This window comes from Leucoraja erinacea, chromosome 12 (assembly GCF_028641065.1).
Source record: "Leucoraja erinacea ecotype New England chromosome 12, Leri_hhj_1, whole genome shotgun sequence".
NCBI lineage: Eukaryota > Metazoa > Chordata > Chondrichthyes > Rajiformes > Rajidae > Leucoraja > Leucoraja erinaceus.
The window spans coordinates 20,210,384-20,221,609 of NC_073388.1; the positions used below are offsets into that span (position 1 = coordinate 20,210,384).

The 11,226-nt window shown below is 40.3% G+C and overlaps 1 protein-coding gene across 2 annotated transcripts in view; it reads right to left on the reverse strand.

Annotated features, from left to right (window-relative positions):
• si:dkey-171c9.3 (uncharacterized) overlaps positions 1–11,226 on the reverse strand; it is a 64,334-nt gene that overhangs the window by 29,423 nt on the left and 23,685 nt on the right. The window contains exon 4 of one of the 2 annotated variants that reach the window (XM_055643732.1): positions 7,089–10,741. The gene's annotated coding sequence lies outside the window, so the exon portion shown is untranslated. The remainder of the gene's footprint in view (positions 1–7,088; positions 10,742–11,226) is intronic. The other variant, XM_055643733.1, reaches the window with a different exon arrangement.

The following is an 11,226-nucleotide window of genomic DNA, read 5'->3' on the forward strand; positions in this document are numbered from 1 at the left end:
ACAGTTTTGGTGTTATACTGCCTTCTGTTGAATAGTTGGTCATAAATGCTCCGAGTGGGTGGGGAAAGGATGCAAACAGGAAAAATGGAGCAGCCTTGCCTTGTGCATTACACACAGGTAGTCTCTTTGCTAGCTCAGAAACTGAGTTTTGGTTTGTCTTCACAGTTGGACCTGTATCAAACTTTGAACTGGAACCCTTTGAAGAAAGGTCATACAAAATTTAATGAGCTCTCTGGTCCTTTCCAGAAATTGATTTCAGAATCCTCATCAACAATATATTCAAGGGCTTGGCTTAAGGTTAGGAGATTTTTCTGCAAGGAACCGTGAACGGGCAAATATTTTACCATCCTACATTTCCAGTTTCAATTACAGAAAAATGATCCCAAACAAGATTTGGGTGAACTGGTAATACCATGAAAAGCAGATATCACCATCCTAACATAACTTAAAGGATGCATCAGGTAGACAACCTCCGAGGCCAAAGTATTTCTGGTGAGACATAGAAAAGTGGGGCAAGGACAAGGAGTTTCTATCGGGTTTGGGATCAGGTGCCATTTTAGGCAGCCTGTAACATGGGAAAATCACGACTGAATACTCAACTATTCTGCTCTCATCGTTCCACAGTACATCAACACATTTCCTTCATCCCGAAGAGTGAAGTAGGCAATTAAGAGAATATCCAGATTAATCTGGTTTTGTAAACCTGGAACTTTTAATAATTTAAAATCGTAAAACACCCATTTTGGATTCTGGATGTTAAAATTATACTCAAGATCCTACTTAAATTGTGAGATGAAGTTGCAGACAAGATAAACCAAACTGCAGAAGAATAATATTTTTATTAATAATGATAATATGCAAAGGTGACTGGGCATGTTCATTTTTGGGAGAAGATACAGTTTAAACTACTTAGACACTTTTCTAAAAACATTAAATTCATGTCATTCAAGTATTGTACTGCAGCAACTATCATTTCATACATTTCATTTGCTGTACTGCAGTTCATTGGCGAGGGCTGCAGCACCATCTCTGGATACAGACAAGTCTAGGATTGGATGGGCAGACCACAAGCTCCCACATCAGATCAGATCAGAGCAATTGGGCTGGACCCCAGTGATTTTAGAAGCCAGACCAGATGAAATGATCCAGCCCATTGCAATGGAGGCTTAATATAGTTTAATCTGACAAGTTGATATGGCCTTAATTCTGTTATTCAACCACATCACTACCCATGCTCTAAATGTATTATTTAAATGAAACCAAAATGCAGGTTTGTAGGTTAATTGGCCTCTGTAAATTGCTCCTAATGTATAGGGAGTGAATGAGAAAATGGGATAACAGAATTAGAGTGAATGAGTGATCGATTGGCCAATTTGATGGACCAATGGGCCAGTTTTGATGTGTATCCCTAAACTAAAACTCAAAATTTCAGAAAGATGAGATAATAAACAAGAAATATTTTAGATATATTATGAAACTGATTTGAAAGTTATGTCAGTGCAAGAATAGATAATCCTCAGGTAGCTTGTAGATTTTTAGATCAGCAGGAATTTGTAAAGAACAAGAAAGCGAGTCTATAAGCATATGAGTGTTGAAAGGAACTGCAGGTGCTAGTTTATACTGAAGATAGACACAAAATGCTGAAGTAACTCAGCGGTCAGATAGCATCACTGGAGAAAAAGGATGGGTGACATTTCAGTTCGGGACCCTTCTTTAAACTGGAGCATATGATCCTTGAAATTACAAAGCCATACATATGAGTTTCAGCAATACATTGAGGCAGGAGTACACCACATAGTGGTATCAAGGTCACTCTGTATTTAATTTTCAAGCATATACCCTTTCCTCCTTTATTAATTCCAGAAGAGGTTGACAATATATTCAGAGGCCAATGACTAACAATAATTAGAATTTCAGCTTTTAACTGTTGGTTACCCAATCTGATTAAAACATCTGCATCTCCACTCTTCACAATACATTGCAGAACTTCTGCTTTTCAAATTGAAGTGTTGCAAATACGATGAGGGCGGATACACACAGATTCAGCCATAAAATGCAATCTATACAAACTACCCACATAATACATACATGACATTCATTAAAAGAAATACAAGGACATGTATGACCACATACATATAGGAATACAGGAAATAGTCCATAGCTATTTTCTACCTCAGTGTTATTTTCCTGCATTATCCCAATATCCACTGATTCCCATAAAATCCAGAAATCTATGAATCTCTGTTAAGAATGAATTCATTGACTGGGCTGCCTGTATGGTGGAGAATTCTAATGCTACAACTTCCTCTGCAGGGCTCGAAATTAACGATTGCCCGGGTAGCCAATGTCCACCCAAAGTGCCGCCAGGCAACCTAAACGCCGACTCATTTTGCCCGGCTTGGCACTGCAGATACTGGTTTATACCGAAGATAGACACAAAAAAACTGGAGTAACTCAGCGGGTCAGGCAGCATCTCTGGAGAAAAGGAACGCAACGTTTCATGTCGGTGGCGGCAACAGCTGCAGTGTGGGGCAAAGATACTAAATGCGGGGTGACGAAGGGTCGGAGCGAATGACGGGCACAGCAGCAGCAGCAGCCGCGATAGCAGCTCCATCGCCTCCCGCACCCCACCCGCCCTGATAGCAGCCGCTGCTTTCAAACCCGCTAACGGCGATAACCGCTTTCAAAACAAACCCTCTCGCACGCCGAGGCCGAGAGGAGGGAGGGAGGGGGTGGCCTCCTTCCGCCATCTGAAGCAGCTGCACCAAAGATTCTATAGCTATAGGATCTTTGAGCTGCACCGCTCGGCCCCGCACCTTGCTGTTGGCTGGCGAGGAGGGGAGGCGGTGGCGAGGAGATCCCAACTGCCTCCCCCTTTGGTGGCGGCACTTGGCAGTGGACAGGGACGGCCAAGGCAGCGGGACGATGTTGTCCGAGGAGCACTGACCTTCCTTCCTCCCCACCTCCTCTGCCCCTTCTTCTCTCTCTTGTACGCAACCCTCCATCCCCCTTTATCCTGAGACCCCTCATCTCCATCCGCACTGATCCCCATTCCCGCGTCTAGTCCTCACTGACATCCCCTATGCTCCCCACTCCATCTACCTCCCCCCCCCATTCATTCTACACTGATCCCCAAATTCATCCTGTACTTACCCCCCTTCCCATCCATCCTGCACTTCTCCTCCGTTCATCCTGCACTGTAAATTTCCTTGCAACCTGTGTATTTTGTTATGGATAAATTATGTGGGAAGTGAGAGTGTTTCTGTTTCAATAGCAATAATGACCCATACTATGGCCATGTAATGGTAATTTTCAGCTTCACAGAAACATGCTTGCATCAATCTGTAGTGTGCATGGTTAAGCTTATATGTGACCATGGTCCAGGATTTATTGTCACAGGTTGATCATATGCTGAATAATCCAACCATATTTTTGTTTGGAAGTGGAAAGAACTAATAGAAATTGCATTAATTGCAATGTGTAAAAAGAGTTGAGATACTGTATAATAATGTTGCTGCATGTCATTGTGGTATATATCATGTCTTGATTGGTGAATACGTTTAGTTTGTGACATTATTTGAAGCAGAAATAATATGTGAATGCTTCATTGAGCATAATTCCGACTGGTACTACGTGCTTCGTCCGAGCACATTATCGCACGCATCATGCAAACCGTCTTAAATTACAACCTAAACTGTGATATGGCAACATAAAAAAAGCTGCGAAGGTTGCCCGGCTGGCAACAGGGAAAAAAGGTTAAGTGAGAGCCCTGCGTCTGTAAAACATTAAAATAACAATATTGGGCGGGGAAGGGAGAACTGCTGGAGAAACTCAGCGGGCGAGGCAGCATCTATGGAGCAAAGGAATAGGTGACGTTTAGGGTCGAGACCCTTCTTCAGACTCTTTTATTTATTTGCCTCTGTAGTCCACAATTTGAGATTTGTAATAGAAAAAAAAAAATCACATGTGGTTGAAGTGCACATTGTCAGATTTTTATAAAGGCCATTTTTATACATTTTGGTTTCAACATGTAGAAATTACAGCAGTGTTTCTACATAATTCCCCCCCCCCCCCCCGCCCCGCCCCATTTCAGGGCATCATAATGTTTAGGACACAGCAATGTCATGTAAATGAAAGTAGTCTTGTTTAGTATTTTGTTGCATAACCTTTGCATGCAATGACTGCTTGAAGTCTGCGATTCATGGGCATCACCAATTACTGGGTGTCTTCTCTGGTGATGCTCTACCAGGCCTGTATTGTAGCCATCTTTAGCTTATGCTTGTTTTGCGGGCTAGTCCCCTTCAGTTCTCTCTTTAGCATATAAAAGGCATGTTCAATTGGGTTCAGATCAGGTGATTGACTTGGCCACTCAAGAATTGACCATTTTTTAGCTTTGAAAACTCCTTTGTTGCTTCAGCAGCATGTTTGGGATCATAGTCTTGCTGTAGAATGAACTGCCGGCCAATGAGTTTTGAGGCATTTGTTTGAACTTGAGCAGATAGGATGGGTCTATACACTTCAGAATTCATTATGCTACTACCATCAGCAGTTGTATCATCAATGAAGATAAGTGAGCCAGTACATTCAGCAGCCATACATGCGCAGACCATAACACCCCAACCACCGTGTTTCACAGATGAGGTGGTATGCTTTGGATCTTGGGCAATTCCTTCTCTCCTCCATACTTTGCTCTTGCAATCACTCTGATATGTTAATCTTCATCTCATCTGTCCACAAGACCTTTTTCCAGAACAGTGGTTGCTCTTTTAAGTACTTCTTGGCAAACTGTAACCTGGCCATCCTAACTTTGCGGCTAACAGTGGTTTGCATCTTGCAGTGTAGCCTCTGTATTTCTGTTCATGAAGTCTTCAGCAGACAGTGATCATTGACAAATCCACACCTGACTCCTGAAGAGTGTTCATGATCTGTCGGACAGGTGTTTGGGAATTTTTTTTTATTATAGAGAGAATTCTTCTGTCATCAGCTATGGAGGTCTTCCTTGGTAGCCAGTCCCTTTGTGATTAGTAAAAGCTCACCAGTGCTCTCTTTCTTCTTAATGATGTTCCAAACAGTTGATTTTGGCAAGCCTAAGGTTTGGCTGATGTCTAACAGTTTTATTCTTGTTTCTCAGTCACATAATGGTTTCTTTGACTTTTATTGGCACAACTTTGGTCCTCATGTTGATAAACAGCAATAAAAGTTTCCAAAGGTGATGGAAAGTTTGGAGGAAAGCTCTTATACCTACATTAAGGAGGCAATTAAACACACCTGAACAATTACAAACGCCTGTGAAGCCATGTGTCCCAAACATTATGGTGCCCTGAAATGGAGGGACTATGTATAAACACAGATGTAATTTCTACATGGTGAAACCAAAATGTATAAAAATTGCCTTTAAAAAAATCTGACAATGTGCACTTTAACCACATGTGATTTTCTTCTATTACAAATCTCGAATTGGGGAGTACAAAGGCAAATAGATAAATGATGGATCTTTGCCCCACATATTATGGAGGGTGCTGTACAATGTTGGTATTATAATTTCTTACCCCGACTTAGATTTATCAACAGCTTTGCACCTCGTTCCTTTGCAACCCAATGAAAATGAATTCATATTAACCATTGATTAATATTAACTATTGCCAGCCAAAAGGATGGCATAAAGAATAGTGCAAGTGCATCCATTTAAGAGTTAACATTTTAATAAAGGTCGTTTGAAAAATCGTCAAAATTCCAATTATGCCAAAACTGTCAGACTAAATAGCATTTTGTCAACTAAGCAATCATTTTATAGATGTTAATGCATGTTCTTCACCTACTGAAGGCCGAGATAATTTATGCCCGTGAAGTGTAAAACTTCACGCAATTCTGACCACCGGGGTTTATTTGGAGGAACAGCAACGAGTATGGAAGTTCCAGCTCTCAATTATCTAAATGCCTATTGGTACTCTACATAGAGTAGCTTTTGTAACTGTATCCGCCAAAAATTACAAAATCCTTCATGTGCCTGGTTGAAATGGCACATTATGCAATTACTATGAGCATTAAGGTCAACTTCTATTATGCTGTTAACTCATGCGTGTTTATATTAAGGTTATAAATTCTCTATTACAATAGCACATCAAATTTAATTTTACTCCATTAAAATATTCTGTCTTGCTTTAGACGAAACAACAAAGCTTATACAAATGATATTCAAAATAAGTAGAAGCTCATTTTTAAAATGAGCTCCTTCCTGTGTCGCTCCACAAGATTATGAGTAACTTTCAATACAAATTTAAACTTTGTAACCCGATTAGAGTTTGTCATTTTAAGACAAATACATTTAAGTTAAAAATTTTGAAGAAATAAATAAAAAGGGGAATGGTAAAAAACAATAATTCCAGATATCACACGCAATGCAAGTATTTAAAAATATTGTTCTTTAGCATTTTATTGCTGATAGTAACAGCAATTCTCTCTTTCTCAATAGCGATAGTGCAACCTGCTACACTTAATACAGTTACCCAGTTAATGAACACCATACACATATTTCCTTCAACCAGTTACATGTTTAGTGATATAATGATTTACTTCAAGACTTTTATTGATTTAGTAAATTGGTCAATTGTCCTTAACAAATGATAAGCCACAAATGTGAACTTGGAATGGGCATGGGATGGAAAGTTTAATAAAAATGATCTTTGGACGAGAAAAATTAAGTTTTACTAAAGAGCCTTTGATGTAAACAGTGAAGGAAGATACAAGATTGTGACTCACATCCTAAGACATATTTAACATAACCGCCATCTCAGAGCAGAAGTTACTTTCAGCACCTGCATCTTGGGTTGGGTAGGGGTTGGCTCAAGCTGGTAATATCATGCTGAATGTAAACCTGTCCCTATAGATAAACAAGGCAGTAACTATGTCCGATTTTTTTAAAATAAAATAATATTAACATTGTGGTTATATAAATTATAACCTTAGATTATTAAGGTAAAACGTCATTTTCACAACCGCGGGATATGAACCACAAAAATCTGAAATTCACCTTTGAAATGAACATCAACATACATTGAGTGTGTTTACAACAGGCAGGTGACGCTTACCTCTGTAACTCTGGTGCTTTCAAGTTAGACTCTAACTGTTGGCTAAACTTTTGCTGAGGGATTTATAGATGGTCTGAGGCTGCTCTGCAGTACTGCTGAATCTTCGGCGTATCTGCAATGCTGATTGACACCCGGTTCCTGGGTTTACACCGAGATTGACGGCTGGGCAATTGCCGACTGGGGCTGTGGCAGACAAGCTTACCAATGGGAGTGGTGTTGAGGTGGGACAAACAGGATTGGAACCGCCCTCCTTCAAACCAACATCTGTGGTATCAAAACGGAACTGGTCGGTTGGAGTCGAGTGCAAATGTTGGATGTGTTTTGTTTCAGAATACTCTAGAGATCTGCACTGCGTTCATCTGTCTATATAGGATTATCACGTTTCCTGTCTGTTCTTAATGATTCATTCGTCAAAGCAAAACCTTATCTTTCACAGAGACCCAAGTAAAGGAAATGGTGAAATTATTCATAATATGTTAGCAATTGGAGAAATAACACAACCTTTTTTATATTTAAGAAAGAACTGCAGATGCTGGAAAAATCGAAGGTAGACAAAAATGCTGGAGAAACTCAGCGGGTGAGGCGACAAAAATGCTTCTTTGTAGATCTCTTTTAATTAATAGGACACATGGCCTGTGAGGCTTGATTCACCATGGCTGAATTTGCACTTCAATATTTCGATTGCCTCAAACTCAACTGATCTCACTCAAGAATATTGTGGTAGAGCATTCTGAAGTTTTGCATTACTCTGAATGAAAACATTTTGTTGTAACACCTACATGCCCATCTTCTTACATTGAGAAGCAAAAATCCTCTGAAGTCTGCTCAAGTCAAGTGTCAAGAGAGTTTATTGTCATGTGTCCCAGATAGGACAATGAAATTCTTGCTTTGCTTCAGCATAACAGAATATAGTAGGCATGAATACAGATATCAGTGAATCCATATACCATTATATAAATATATACACACATCGATAAATAAGCAGATAAAGTGCAAATAAACAGATAATGGTCTATTAATGTTCAGAGATTTGTTTCAGTTGAGTTTAATAGCCTGATGGCTGTGGGGAAGTAGCTATTTCTGAACCTGGACGTTGCAGTCTCTTTCAATACATCAAGGCTGGTGATCTAATTTGTCCACTTTGCATTCCAACTTCATATCTCTTGTGCAGGAAGGAACTGCAGATGCTGGATTACACTGAAGATAGACACAGAATGTTATAGTAACTCAGCGGGACAGACAATATCGCTGGAGAGAAGGAATGGATGACATTTCGGGTCGAGACTGATGAAGGCTCTTAACCCAAAATTTCACCCATTCCTTCTCTCCAGAGTTGCTGCCTGTCCTGCAGATTTGCTCCAGCTTTTTGTGCCTATCTTCCATATCTCTTGATTCCTTTTGTCCAAAAATCGCTCGATATCAGGCATGTATATCTTAACATAATAGTAGAGGTGACCATTCAACATACAGGGTTCGTGCTAGCCCATGGACAGCAGTTGCGTTCAACCCACCCCTCCCCCGCCCTCTGCTTATTGCCATCTCCATATCTCTAATACGTATTGATCTCTGATCCAATAACCTACACTAAGGGATAATTTACGTGCCAATAAACTACTGGATTGTCTTTGGGATGTGAGAGGAAACCAGAGCATCTGGAGGAGACCCACACCATAATGTAGATTCGAGAAATTGTTTTTATCTAAGTCCAATATGATAATCATGGTCTTTAAGAAGGAACTGCAGATGCTGGAAAATCGAAGGTACACAAAAAAGCTGGAGAAACTCAACGGGTGCAGCAGCATCTATGGAGCGAAGGAAATAGGCAACGTTTCGGGCCGAAACCCTTCTTCAGATAAACATGGTCCCTAGTTTGAGGCAATGCACTGTTTCAGAAACAATCCACCTCAATTCAAACTAACTCTGCCTTCTCATTCTTCCAAAACTCCAATGGTTATAGATCCTTCCATTAAATCTTCCACCTAATCTAAGTATTCTAGGCCTTCCCACCTCCAAGACATGCATATTCAGCGGGCCAGGCAGCATCTCTGGAAAAAAATGGATAGGTGGATGGATAGACCTTTTGGATAGGACTCTTCTTCGGACCTTTTCTACTCCCCTTATCAACTCCAGTCTCACCCCCTCAATCAAAGACTCCCTTTTTATTACTATTTCCAGTTCCTTTTTATTACTATTTCCAGTTTCTTCTCATCCTAGAACCTGTAGGCTATTAAATACTACAACCTCCAAATAGGCTCCAAACTATATAGACCTTTGGGGGCATTATTTGATGTTGCGGTATTATTGTTTATTTGTTTGCCCGTTTATGTTTATGTAGATACTGAAATTTCTTTGTGGTTTATTACTGGTTTTCCAGAGTACTATGTTTACATATCTCTGGTGCTGCAGCAAGTAAGAATTTCATTGTTCTGTTTTCGGAACATATGATAATAAAACATTCTTGACTCGTGTCTCATTAAAAAAAATAAAATACTGCTACCTATTCTGAAACACAAATGCCAAAAGTACCAGAAACACTCAGCAGGTCAGGAGCATCTCTGGAAAGAGAAACAGAGTTAATGTTTCAGGACAGGGATTTATTTCGTTGAAACATTAAATCTGTATTTTTTCCAATAGATACTGACTACATGCTGAGTGTTTCCAGCATAACCGTATTTTGGTTATGTTCCAGATTTCCAGCATCAACAGTGAACCATATAATCTGAGCACTTTCCACCTTTGTTTAAGAGAGAACTGCAGATGCTGGAAAATTGGAAGGTAGACAAAAATGCTGGAGAAACTCAGCGGGTGAGGCAGCATCTGTAAATAGCTTGTTCTAAGCTCCCCCAGTCAAGTGCTTGATTCAGTATTTTAGTGACTGAAAGTACAGTCAATAAAATACTGAATCAAGAACTTGAATGAATAAACTTTATTTTGGATAACACAACAACAGTTCCCCTATACATAACCACCGCGGGTTCGATCCTTGTATCAGCTTGGCCAAGCCCTTATAGCCTAGTGCGAGCAGAGACACTCCAAAGGGTCACGCAGTCCCAAGCATTCTCCAGAAGATCGACATCGGACCTCGTGGGAGCTACATTTTATAGGTCCCCGAACATTGAAGGGCCGAACCACATGGGGGTGGTCTCTATACAGTCCAATAACACATATTGATTAACACAGTACATGATAGACAGTTCCCTAACCCAATAACACAGTAACTAATACAGTGTATCTGGTGAAGCTTCTAGATGGAAGTTAACAGAGATGAATTATGCAACATGTGCTTTGGGATTCAGACAACCCAGCCAAAGCTCAACATCTAAACCAATCAACAACCGTCCAAATAAGGTTTTGCAACATTATTTACACTATGTATATCTGGTTTGCATTGAACCAATCAGTTACATGCAATTTACACCTTATTGTAAGAACCTGCAGATGTCTCATTCTTTCCCTGCAGCTCCTATCTTGGCCACACACAAACTGGCACCATTGAGCAGCTTGTCCCAGTTTTGAAAAAGGCACATTTAACTTGACCAAAATGGCCTAGCAGCACAGAAGCCTTTACTCAATTTTAATGTCCTGGCTGCTCCAATTTGGCCAGGATTAACACATCTATGGAGCGAAGGAATAGGTGATGTTTCGGGTATCTGCTGAAGAAAAAACAGGTGAATAAATAGCATGCATTGCAGTTCATTTACTGTGAATGTTCAATTGCATCATTGACAAAAGGAAATCATAAAATTGACCCATAGCCAGTTGGAAATGGGTGAAAGTGGTTTGCACCCAGAAACAATCTAAAAAGGGAACCAAGCATTTATAAGGGGATCTTGTGAAATCTAATACATCCTCCATCACTTTGCTACACAACATTGAATAAAGGCACTAACCCTTGAAGACACACTCTGGTGGCATCCTCACACCACTGAGCAGATAGAAAGTGCAGGAGAGAGTACAGGATACCGAGTTGGATGATCAGCCATGATCATATTGAATTGCGGTGCAGGCTCGAAGGGCCAAATGGCCTACTCCTGCACCTATTTTCTATGTTTCTATGAGAGAGGGACCTTCACTCAAAGGATCAACAAATTGTGGTCCATAAGATACATGTGAAAAAGAAAACCAAACCAAGGCCCAT